Source organism: Amphiura filiformis, chromosome 8, assembly GCF_039555335.1.
Source record: "Amphiura filiformis chromosome 8, Afil_fr2py, whole genome shotgun sequence".
Classification (NCBI taxonomy): domain Eukaryota; kingdom Metazoa; phylum Echinodermata; class Ophiuroidea; order Amphilepidida; family Amphiuridae; genus Amphiura; species Amphiura filiformis.
This window is the reverse complement of record NC_092635.1, coordinates 47609690-47623141: the sequence shown is the minus strand read 5'-3', so window position 1 is coordinate 47623141 and position 13452 is coordinate 47609690. Positions and strand designations below refer to the sequence as shown.

At 38.3% G+C, this 13452-nt stretch overlaps 1 long non-coding RNA gene across 1 annotated transcript; it reads left to right on the top strand.

Moving 5' to 3' along the window:
- The first annotated feature begins 5733 nt into the window (after positions 1–5733).
- Positions 5734–12079, top strand: LOC140159126 (uncharacterized). The gene is made up of 3 exons (XR_011859850.1): positions 5734–5882; positions 9699–9888; positions 10947–12079. It is a non-coding gene; the product is annotated as an uncharacterized lncRNA (long non-coding RNA).
- Positions 12080–13452: the final 1373 nt, after the last annotated feature.

The window sequence follows — 13452 nt, the reverse complement described above, 5'->3', positions numbered from 1 at the left end:
GCTCAGTCTTCAAATGATATAAATAAAATTTGAATGAGTGAACGAACAAAATCATACAACGACCAACTGAATAGAGGGTGTGCATATGACGTATCATATCGTAAATATGGCGGACTACTCAAATGCATTCAACAAAAGCATGATTGCATCTACCGCGACAGTTCGTCTCACACACATAACAAAATGCACTACGATCAAATAGGTTGATGACAACATTTGATTGAATGGACTGCACTGCGCCATGATTACGGTAAAGAAACCGGTTCAAATCCTTTGTTTGGAGCCAATCGATAAACGCAAGGCCTCTATAGCTATCATTGAATACTGGCTAGGATTCCACAACACAATGATAACATGTTATAAGGCGCTTTGGAAGGCACACAATACCCCAATGGCTTTCCATATTATGTGCACTCAACAACTATTCAGTATCGAAACCCGGTATCGAAGTTACGTAATGTTACTATGTCAACGGAATCACGCGCTATAAGTAATGAACCACGATCGAAACAATCAGTACACAAAAAAGGCATACCAAATTAGCGTGATCGTAATGATCGCCATACAAACAGCTACAAACAGTACTTGGTTCCGATACCATCACGGAGTTACGTAACTACTTCGTGGTCTGCTAGTTATATGATCAATGGTCTGATCTACTTGGGTTCGATCCTTTTAAGAAAAAAAAATAGCTGATCATTTATAATGTATAAATGAATAAAGTAATGCAGTTACACAATTTGAAACATTGAGGCCGTTCTACTTTTCAAAGGTCATTTAACTGTTAAATGTAGTGGAATATATCACGCATTGATAGGTAGCAGGTGGAGCAAATTTTGTCAGCGGTTTTTGTTGCCGTTTGTTCGAAGTGCCTATTTATCTAAAAAAAAATAAGAAAATTAAAATTAAATAAAAAAAAAATTCACAATATTCGTTCGTAAAATGGGGACAAAATCCAAAAACATTTCTTGACCCTTCTTCACATGAAAGTGGGGGCAGAAATCAAGATTCGAACAAGTACCATTCATCATTCAAGGCGCACCCTCTACCGACTGAGCTAACGGGTCAGGCAATAGAAGGGTGTAATTTTGAACTTAAGAATATTAAAAAGTATGAAGAAATTACAATGTTATAAAAAGATTTACCAAAATGAGTTAGGTATAACGTATGAATTGATTTACAAATTAAGTCCAATGGCACTTTGAGAAAGAATACCTGAAGAAACCCCAAAACATTTGCTGCTCTAGCACCTAACCTAGTATAGAGTTCAGTGAACATTGTGTTTACTTTTCCAAGTCAAGGATTTACGAGATATTTTGGGATTTTATCGTGTGTGGTGTCATCGCTATACTGTCAATTTAAATATGGCGCCGACCGTAAGTACAACGAACAGTGACACAGCTGACTTGATAAAAGACATTAAACTATGGGTGCGTATCAATATACCACGCTTTATACGTGTGAGTGAATGCGAGGTAGCTTCGGCTATACTTGCCGCCGCTAATACAGAAGAAGGTGGTTTCTTAAGTGCTAAAGACATTTTAGGGGTGCAATACATGTCAGGTGCACAGCCGTTTTGGATTGTCAACCTCAGATCTATTCAAGCCAAAGCCCGTGTATTAGCTGCTGGCAGTGTGGAATTGAAAGAGAAATCACTTCAAATATCAGATTTTTCTGCCGCCCAGTCTGCACACCCCAAGAAAGCTAACAATATAAGACTAAGTATTCACGGCATTCCACAGAATGTTCCTGATGCTGAGGTTGAAAGTTGGGTTGGTGGTTTTGCTACCCTCGCTAGCCCTATCTTTCGCCATAAGAGTAAAGAAAAAGGTGATAACAATGAATTTGCACACCTGTTAACTGGACATAGATACTGTTTTGTTAGCAAGATACTTGAAGAACAACCCAGATATTCAAAGATGGCGATACCAGATCCATTAGATCCAAAATCTTTGACTGATGTAGAAGTTGTCCTATATTATAATGGACAAACCAAGGCCAATTGCAGATATTGCCATGGTACAGGTCACACCATATCATCGTGCCCTGTGAAGCCCAAGCCAAAATGTTACCATTGTGGTGTTGTAGGTCATGTGAAGCAGCGATGTCCAGACCTGGCAAAGGGTCCTAAATGTTTCAAATGTTCCAATTATGGACACAAGAGTTTTGAATGTAGCGGTGCTGTTGATCAAGATCAAGACCTGCAAACTCCAAAAGCAACAAGACCTGCTGGTAAAGGCGACAAAGTAGCAGAAGCTTCAGCGTTAGCGCAAGAGCTGATCGACCACTGTCTGCAGCATGATAGCAGTAAATCGCCAGAACTTTTGAACAAGGTAAAGGCCCTACTGAACTTTGATGTTGTAAGCGAGGAAAATGAAGATGATTTCCCATCGTTGTCTGAGCAAAATACTAAACCTAAGAAGAAAGGTGGTAAAAAGAAATCAAAAGTACCGGTAAATAAAAAGAACCCTCCTCCTAATACCACAGCTGGTATATCAAATAAAACGAGGCAATCCTCAATGAAAGACTACGGTAGGCCTACGGCCTCGCAAACGCTTGCCTCAAATAAACGTAAAAACCTGTCTCCGGCATCAGCAGACTCTAAACAACCGGATAAAAGAGACAGGCGCGAACGGTTATCGCAGGAGGATAAGGGGGTTCCTAGTTCAAGTAAAATTCAGGAAAGTGCCTGCACAGAACCAGGAAACTCCTCTGTACAGTAGTTTTTCACAATATTATGTTTGAATGTTTGTTTTTTACTGATGAACTCAATATTTTTATGCATTTATCATGTTTAATCTTGTTACATTTAATGTTCGTGGTTTGCGAAACCAGAAAAAACGCAAGACCATTTTTCACTGGTTGAACACCAAACAATGTGATGTCTGTTTTCTACAGGAAGTCTATTGCTGTCAAAATGATATTGATACCTGGGAAAAAGAATACAATGGTACCTTTTATAGTAGTACAGGTACAAATCATAGTAAAGGTATTTTGATTGGTATTTCTAATAAATTTGATTTACCAACTGATGTTGAAAAAATCTATGCTGATAATGAAGGTAGAATACTTGGTATAAAACTTTCTATTAATGATGTCAATTACAATTTGTGGAATGTGTATGCACCTAATGATATTCCAGATAGAAAATTATTCTTTGAGCATGTGCGCAATATTATTGATAAATACAGTGTAGGGGGTCACACAATTTTGGGTGGTGATTTCAACACTGTCCTGAACCCACTGTTAGACAAAATAGGTGGTAATATTCCAAATCGTGCTTGTTCTGATATTATTAAAACAATGTTGGATGATTATGAGTTAAATGATATTTGGAGGCTAAGAAATGGTGATAAAAAAGATTCACCTGGGCACAAAAATCTCCTCCAGTTAAGTGCACACTTGACTATTGGTTTATTCCTAATGCTATTGAGCACACAGTGAGAAAAATTGATATCATATCTGCACCTAGATCAGACCATTTAGCTGTATTTTTAACTATTTGTCACAATGATATTGTGAAAGGTAATGGTTATTGGAAACTGAACAATACATGGTTACAAAATTCTGATTACGACCATGGCATTAACAAACTTATTGATGAATGTGTTGTTGATTATGGTGATGTATTGTCCCCTAAACATTTCTGGGACTTATGTAAAACTAAAATCCGGTGTTTTACAATTGATTTTGCAAAAGGCTCACAAAAGCAGAGGATGAGTGCGCTAAAGCAAATTGAATGTAAACTACAAAAGCTTTATGAAAATTGCATCAATCAGACGGATGATGAGAACCTGAAATTGCAGTATAATGCTTGTAAACTGGAGTATGAAGTTATGTACAGTCATTTTATGAAAGGGTTACAAATAAGATCTAAAGAGAAATGGATTGAAGAAGGTGAGAAATGTACTAAATATTTTCTGAATTTGGAGAAAAAAAATGCTTCTAAGAAGTCAATCAACAAACTTCAGTGTAGTAATGGTGTGATGACAACTGATCAATCTGTTATTTTAAATGAAGAGGTTGTCTATTTTTCTGATTTGTTTAAAAGCAAAGTTGATGTGTCTGAAATAGAATTGGATGAGTTTTTTCTAGTTTCAATTTTTCCTACTCTGACTAATGAACAGAGTGAAAGCTGTGAGGGTATCTTGACAGCAGAAGAATGTGTAGGCGCGCTCAATTCTATGGCTAAAAATAAAATCCCTGGCTATGATGGTCTCACGGTAGAGTTCTATCAGCACTTTTGGCCAAAGAGTGGTCCCATTGTTGTTACGGCGCTTAATGATGCGTATCTTTCTGGGTCACTTACCACCTGTCAGAATCGTGGCATAATTTCCCTCATTCATAAAGGTAAAGGGCTTCCCAGGATTCCCTTAATAACTGGCGTCCAATTGCTTTGTTGAATATTGATTATAAGATAGCCACTAAAGCATTGGCTGCTCGTATTAAAAACATTCTTCAGTCTGTTGTGAATACTGATCAGAATGGTTTTGTTAAGGGTAGAAGTATACACGAAAATATCCGCCTTATTGAAGATGTTTTAAGATATGTTGATAATAATAATTTACCTGGTGTTATGATGTGTAAAAAAAAAAAAAAGCATTCGACAGTATAGAACGTGACTTTATATTTTATGCGCTCAGAAAATTGAATTTTGGTTCAATGTTCAGAAAATGGATTTCAGTTATTTTTTCCAATACCACTAATTGTATTATTAATAATGGTCACATCTCAAGTTCCTTTGATGTAAATTGTGGCGTACGTCAGGGTTGTCCGATTTCGCCTTTGATCTTCGTCCTTAGTGTGGAGTTGCTCGCTTGTAAAATTCGTCAATCCAAGCAAATCCAGGGTATTACTTTACCATTTGAGAACTATGAGCGTAAAGAAATTCGCATCTCTACTTTTGCAGATGATACTACCATTTTTGTAAAAGACCCTGAATGTGTTAAAACGGTTATGGATGTATTTGATAACTTTTCAAGATTATCTGGTCTTTCAGTAAATCATGCCAAAAGTGATGCCGTATGGATTGGGTCCTTGAAAAATAATAATTTCGGCATCGGAAATGTTAACTGGAAATTAGCGCCAAATAACACTGTTAAAATCCTTGGTGTGTATTTCTCCCCAAGTATCTCAATAAATCATTTGGCTTGTAATTGGGAGGATAAAATGAATAAGATCGAGTGTTCAATCCGTGCATGGAAGATGCGAGGCCTATCAATGGTTGGTAGAAACTTGATCGTGAAAACATTGTTGGCTTCACAACTTTCATACATTGCTCCAGTTGTAGACCTTCCTGAGAGAGTTGTAAAGAAATTAAACACTATGTTTTTTAAATTTATTTGGAATAGAGTGGAAGCGGTGAAGCGGAACACCATTATTGCAGATTATGAAAGAGGTGGTATAAACATATTTCAGGTTGAGATGTTTTTCAATGCTTTAAGGGAAGTAGAATGGGCTAGGTCCAAGACCCCTCCAATAATTTTTCCAAAAAATTTTTTTGCCTTATTTTGTTTAAGTGGATCATAAACTATCAGGTCAGCCAGATAAAATTATAAATTTCCTTTTTGAAATGCGAATTTGAGGGGAATTTCATCTCTTTCAATTAAAACGAAATTTATGGCAGCATTGGCTTTCTATACATAGTCTCCTCTGCAACCAGTTTGGTTACGCTCCCTCATGCTCCCTCTGCTTGTCGCTGATGTAGAGACTACAAGCAAAAATTCAGCTGTGGCTCAGCTGTACGTACTGATACCCGTAAAGCATCATCGCATGATCGGCTATTCTGTCTAAATTCTAGTGAAATTCATCCACCAATATTACTTTTCGATCACGGAGAAAGAAAGAGGCGTCTTTAGCAGCTAGGCCTATATCCTTTTGAAGTAAGTACTTCTACAAATATCAAAGTGTGACGTGTTTTCAGTTAAGCTTATAGTAGGTATCCCAGGCAAACCTACACATTGCTAGTCAGCCAAATTCGCCGAAAATGTCAATGCAAATTTACATAGAAATTTAAAACAACTGGCCGAGGAGGAAACCTACATAAATATGTTTTTCTATACAGTGCTATACTTATGGTGATAAGACAATCGCACATGGAATTTTAGAGGGATTTTGATAGCAGTTCCATTAAAAAAAGCTGCTATAAATGAGACTAAAACCTCCAGCATACTTTCCTGCCGCTTGCCGCAGGACGTTTCAACCAATGACAAGCCTTTATTGTGTCCGTGTGTCTGCAATGCGCGTGCGCCACGCCGCTCAGCGGCAAGCGGCAGGGTAGTATGAAACCAGCATAAGACTTCCATGACTAAGATCTAGAAACACCCCCGAAATGCTGTTTTGGGGAATTTTTGCTAGCTGAATCTTTTTGATGAAAGTCAATCTTTGACAAGATGTAATTTTGCTACGGAAAGTGCTATGAAAAAAGGGTTTCAGTTTTGGCTTTGTTTACTCAAGGGCTTTAATTTGATATATAAAATGATGCAGTTTGATGGCAAATTTGAATTCACCTAGCATACCTATAACTTTAGTCCGAATAATCAGACCCAGAACAAAATATTAATTTCTGACATGATCGTGTACTGGGTCTGAACTGTTTCCATATGAAATCTTGATGGCAAATTGGACAATAGAAGCACATGGTTCTACGTGACAGCTTTTATCCCTATTCAGGTTACGTGAATCACGCTATATTGTGGACCATCCTTCTGATACTTGAGTGTTTGGACAAGCGGAGCGGTTTTTGTCTACCTCTCTGTTTGTAAACAAACCAGGAGGTCGAAATCGTCCTCCTCCGCCGAATACTGAAAGTCAGCGTAATAATGCACGGCACTGCTATAACTTATAGTACATGTATTTATAGCATCATAGCATGCTAATTATACATGTATGATGTAGTAGGTATGAAAGGTGAATTAAAATTTGCCATCAAACTGACCTTTTTGTCATAGCACTTTCGGACTTTCCGTAGCAAAGTTACATATTGTCAAAGATTGACTTTCATCAAAAAGATTCTGCCGGGGATTCAGCTAACAAAACAGCATTTCTGTGGTGTTTCTAGATCTTAGTCTCATGATGATAGCAGCTTTTCTATGTGGAACTGCTATCAAAATCCCTCTAAAATTACATGTGTGAGTGTCTCATCACCATAAAAATCATTTGGGTCAAGTGAAGTATAGACAACATATTTATGTAGGTTTCCTTGACCTAGCTGTTCTTTTACATTTCTAAGTAAATATCTATTGTGTTTGGGCCCTGGTCTAGGCGAATTTGGCTGACAAGCAAATGTGTTAACTAAGGTTTGCCTCTCATACCTACTTATAGGGAGCGATCGTTATTTACGACAGGGGGGATGGTAATTTTGAGGATCGAGGTACCCAAAATTTTTTTGGGATCTTGAGGGGGAACACAAATTTTTGTTGTTGAACCAGGAGAGGGAAATGTTGTTAAAGACCCATTCAGTGATCCGAGCGTTTACAAAAATGAAAATGATTTATAAATTGCTTAAAAGTCAAGGATAAGTCATTCAAATTAGGGGCTGGCATTTTCTTCGAACGGGCTCCGCACACTTTCTCTGTGTCATAGTTCCAGCGACAAATAATTTTTCTTGAGTCTGTGTAGTTGGAAGGTGGGGGTCATAAAATTTTTGACCCAGCGATAGGGGGGGTCATAAAAAAATTTGTTCAGCGATAAGCGGGTCATAAAAAATTGACTCTGGTCACCGACATATTTGGGACCCCCCCTTCCGAAGAAAATGCCAGCCCCCTTATCATGTGGTATTTTTGAAATGACAAATTTGGCAAAAAATGAAGAAAACGGCATTGCTGGAAGGCTGTGGAAGCCCCATTCAAATACATGTCGCTATAATTTAGAATTACAGATCCGTGTAAAATGTATATATATTGTCTTAAAATACATGGCTTTCGGCTGAACCACTCGCAGGCTATGTTTACATTTTTATCTATGACAATTAACTAAGGTACCAAAATCTGAATTAAGATTTTTTACGATCGTCCGGATGAGCAAATCACTGAATGGAGAAATTGGGAAAACAAGGGAAAATCTGGTTTAATTCCCATTCATGTAAGCTGAAAGACTAAGGTCATCGCCCCTTCGTGTCCGAGGGGTGAGATGGAACAGCTAAATATCGCCAATTAAGCAACCAATGGGAAGAATGGATCTAAGTGAGAAATATCCCACCGTCAGGCCTTGATCCGGGCCTTTATCATATGGGTGTCTATCGTGCTACAGTGGGAATTTATTGTGTACATTTTACTAAGCCCAATCAGCATTGGAAGTTTGCAATGCATTGTGGGACAGTTTTTGCATTGTTATGACACTTTGTCCGATGCTCTTCCGCTACGTGTTTCATGCCTGCTTATAGTCCAGCTAATAGTGAAGACTAGTAGAGTATCGGTATTCTATAAAAAAATGTCAGTATGATAATACAGTCTGTGCTGACGAAACTAAGTTGGACATGGATAACTATATTTGTACCCAATGGGGGAATCACAAAACATGTCACAAAATAACTACATGTAGTACCTCTTGGTAAAACAATTCAAACAGTTTGATTTCTAATATCAGGGAATAAATTCCTAATATTTACAATTTGAGCAAATTGGAGCTTTTTACATGGAGAAAATTGAACTGAAAGGCCCTGTACAAACCAATAGGGATTTCACAAGGTGTCCTTTTGACAGACTGAGAAATGGGGTAGAGCACTGGATGGAACAACATCGACTGAGAGAATAACATTTTCATGAATTGATGGGGGGGGGGGGTGTAAAATTAGCATTGTTAGTAGTTTTCGGTCTTTTCCAACAGTGCTTGAGGAAAGGAGGGACCCTCTGAGGGATGAACCTTTACAGAATTAGAACCTTGGGGATGGAACAGCCAAATGAAATCCTGGGAAAAAATTACCATTGTGATAATAGCGATCCATTGCAAGTTACTCATGGCAATCAAATGATGAAGCATGACACAGTGTAAAGCAATGGATGTTCAGAAGTAAACACAGCTGATCACGACAGGCGATCACATAAAAAATGTTGTTAAAATTGCACTTCAACTATTTCAAACTAGGCAATTTGCTCTACAATATACAATTCATCCAAATCAAATCACTATTAAATCAAAATCAACAAAGTTTGCACAAAATTACCACAAAAAGTGGAAAATGTTTGGAATATTGGAGTTAAAAGTGGAGGGAGGGGCAAGAAAAATATATTTTGGGGAAAGTGCCCTATGTCCCCCCTAGTGCCACCACTGTTTAGAAGGTGATTTTATTCACACATTTGATCAATTTAGTTGTACGGTTGTCATTCAAAAGTTTCTTTAGGTGTGGTTATTAGGGGAGGGGAACTAATTATGGTGAATACAGTGGGCTACTTGTATGACCTTGGCAGCTAAATTAATTTTAGGAACATTTTAAACTTCCATTCAATCTTTTAGGGGCCTGTCATTTTCTTTGGAAATGGGGGCCCCACATTTACAAAAAGTCGGCATCAATACAATTGCGACCCCCTCTATCTCGGCAACAAAATTTTATGACCACCACTACCAATACACCTTACCCCCCTAAAAAGGCTACAATTTTTGACCCCCGTATATTTGAGTCCCCCCTTCCGAAGAAAATGACAGCCCACAATTTTGGCAGTAAGTGTTATAATTATACAGAATTGTTTTACTACTTCCAGATGGCAGAGCTTACTCCAGGCATATGGCAGTGGTCAATGTGTTTCCAAGTATACTGGATATGGAGAAGACATAGATAGTTTGCAAAACTATGTAGAATGGATGATTTTTACAGTGGGGCAGAACAGGTTTAGATGTGATCAAACAAGACCATGAATGGCACACACCACTGACACTAGAAAGCCATTGTAGGTAAGAACAGTTATTCCAGTATATATTTCTTTTTATGTTGCATGTCCAGTGGTGTAGCTACATGTATGGGGTTGTGGTGCCCAGGGCAAGGATACAAACTTTTCACAGCTTGTACCTCAATAGATACACTACAAAAAGAAACATTAATAACAGGTACCGGTATTTCATTTGGTTTATGTAATTTGAGAAAGTTTATATTTTCATCAACACCTTTTTTAATCTATCATCATTTCAAAACCTGGCGCCCAGGGCATGTGTCACCCCTGCCCCCTAGCTATGCCACTGCATGTCTCTGATTGCTATGGTTGCTTATCAAAACTGAGATAAATTTTGGCCCTTACTGGGATATAGCTTTTTTCTCTTGTGTGCAAAATATTACATCCCAAGTTCACGATGAGTGCAAGCATGGTGTACATACGGACAGGGGTAAAACGTGGAATTATATAGGTAAATACCATAATTAACACTTGGTAATTTTGTGGATTGCAGTTAATACAAATAACTAGAAGCAAAATCAGTTTTCCGGAACCAGGAAAGGTGGGGCTGGGTGGCACCCCCAATTAAAAGCGCCACAGTATCTTAACTCCATTTGTGGTGAAAATGAGATTTTGATAATGATATGAAAATTAAGCTGTCAGTGCCTACTTTTAATGGACACAAAATCATATGTACATCATGGTTTGTATTTACACAGTACACTCAAACTAGTTATTTCACACCTGCCAACTGTCCCTATTTAATAGGGACTGTCCCTATTTTTACAGAAACAAATAGCATAAAAGAGAGCAATTTTACCAAGTGTCCCTATTTTTGCAAAAATATGACTGCAGTAAGGTATAGAAAATTCAGGAATGTCCCTATTTCAGATTTTTTTCTCACATTTGTCCCTATTTGTGAGGTCTTAGGGTTGGCAGGTATGCTATTTTGAGTTAAGATGTTGTGTTGCTGAGCCCTTGATTTCTTGTTGACAATTTACACATTGATTTGGAAATAGTGTTTTAGGAATTTCACAGAGGTATATGTCAATAATAATCAGTATATTTTTGTTCTGTCCACAGCACGCACACTTCACACTTGCTTCAAAACTGGATGTGGATACTGTTACAAAAGCCGGCATCTTAAAAATAAGGAATACATTTACAGGGGTTGCTATCCCACAAAACTTGGAGCTACTTTCCTAAAGCCACACCAAGCTTCACCACTTTCTTCTTCTTCTTCTTGGATACCGCTTTACAATGATTAAGTTTGGATTTGTCAAATGAGCTACTAGGAGCAGCTTGAACTATTAAAAGCATTCATATGATCAAGGTTAAACTTGGCTTTTGCTTTCATCAGGCATCATTGTGAACTGATGGTGGTGACAAATTGAACGCATGAATAGTGAGACAATGGAAAACCTTTTGATGCATGTTTTATAAAGTGAAAGTTGACTTTACATTTGTGAGCAAAAGGTGAAAGTAAGCTGAGGTGAAGCTTGACCTCCAATAATGACAATATAAGTGGTTGAGGTGAACAAGGTTGAATGCTTCAGGTTGGCTTAAACATGCTGAATGACCTTTACATTAAAGGCGACTGTTTTGTGAATTTATGGGCTGTCATTTTCTTCAGAAAGGTTCATGAATATACTTGGGGTCATAAAAATTGTATACCAAAGAATAGTGAGGGTCAAATTTGTTTACACCAAAAATAGGGAGATACCAAAAATAGGAAGGTTATAAAATTACTACAGTTTCTGTGAAAGAAGAACAGCACTTGTTTACATTTTCAGAGTGTGCACGGTGTAAACACAGAAGTAGGGTTCTGATTAGCTGATTCAATCATCTGACAATCATAATAACAGATGTGGTAATCTGATTGGCCAATTACGCATCAAAACGTTGGTTGGCACAAACAAAGCTCTGCATTATGTCCCTCATTAACGGGTGCTCGCATCAATCTGAGCAAGCTGCCATACTTCTCTGAAACCGAGTGTAAGGGCATGTGACTATTAAACATTTTGGGTGCCGGACTGCCCTACATGCATATTTACACTCTCCACCACACATTTTGCACCATCTTTAGTTACAATGACAAATGTTTCCGTACTGTGGTCACCTTTCCATCAAGCACACATTTCTTGACTTTTTTGGGAAAATTTGTTTCTGGTATGCGTGCAGAAGGGTGGTCATAAAAATATTCTGCCTAAAATTAGGGGGGGTGCCACAAAATGTTCAGCCCACGATGGAGGGGGTTCATAAAATTGACTCTGGTCACCAACATAATCATGACCCCTCCCTGCCCGAAGAAAATAACAGCCCTTAGCAGCCACATATATCTGGCTACACACCTGGTCAACTTAACAACCAAAAGTTAATGGTAAACTTATTTTGTTATACCTTGTATATATCCCTTTTGTAGGCATTCTGTATTATCATTAGTAGTTATATCAATGCTATTGTTGATAGTCAAGTAATTGCCATATTAATGAGTGTATTTTTGTATTGCACAGAGCATACTCAGCACAGTGCATGCTCCTCTGTGCGTGTAGCATGCTGACAAGGGCATTTTGTGTGTGTATTGCGTGGTTTGAATTAACCATTTTATTTTAGGAGCTTCAACAAACATGTATTTATAATAGAAGTCAGAAATTAATCAACTATTTGGCATGTGACGATCATTAAACTCACCACAGCCTTTGATAAGGTTTAAAAACAGACCAAAGTGAGGTTGATTCATCTGGTGCCTGGAGAAATGGAATTACAGACACTTCACCCAAGCAAAAGAAGTTTCTAGTTACTAATGCACAAATCAATTGTAGTCCTGGCCCTCCAGGGGCCTGGCAATAGCGAGGTCCGAGCCGGGACTTGGCCGGGATGTAACAGCTCAATGTGTCCCGCAGTGCGAGGACATAGTGGGGGAGTGTACTGGGGATGTAATGCCTCTGAAACAGGCGGGATCTACACGGGAGTGTACCGGGACGTAATAGAAGAGTACTCACAACCGTGCCGGGTCGTATGCGGGGGAAACACTCGTGGGGACTTCGAACATGGTGCCTGGGGCTAGGGGCGGGGACTTGGCCTGGGATGTACCCCAGGATGTACACAGAAATAGTGCCCCGCCCTGCGGGGACTAAGCCGGGACTGTAACATGTTTGTAACAGTTTCCAAAATCACATCCCCGGGTAGGTCCCCGGTATCCCCGGGACTACAATTGATTTGTGCATAAAACCTAACTTTGAAGATGAACTTATATGTGTGAAAGTGAAACACTAAACTATATGATGACAAATCATAAACTGTTTCTGAGTTTGATTGACAGTAAGTTTAATTCCAACTTTGCTGTTTTGTAATGTTGGCATATTTTATCAATGATGATCAGTAAAGCTATATCTACTATAAAAATGAGTATATCCCTTGTTTGTTCCTGTATGCAGTATGAAACAATATAGCAATGCTCACAGGTGTATGGTATTGGGTATGTATCACATTCACAGCCTTTGGTCTCTGCAAATCCAATTTAAACCAAATGTTGATAGTTTTCATATTACATGAACAAGCAAGTGATAACTGATAATTGAGATAATGT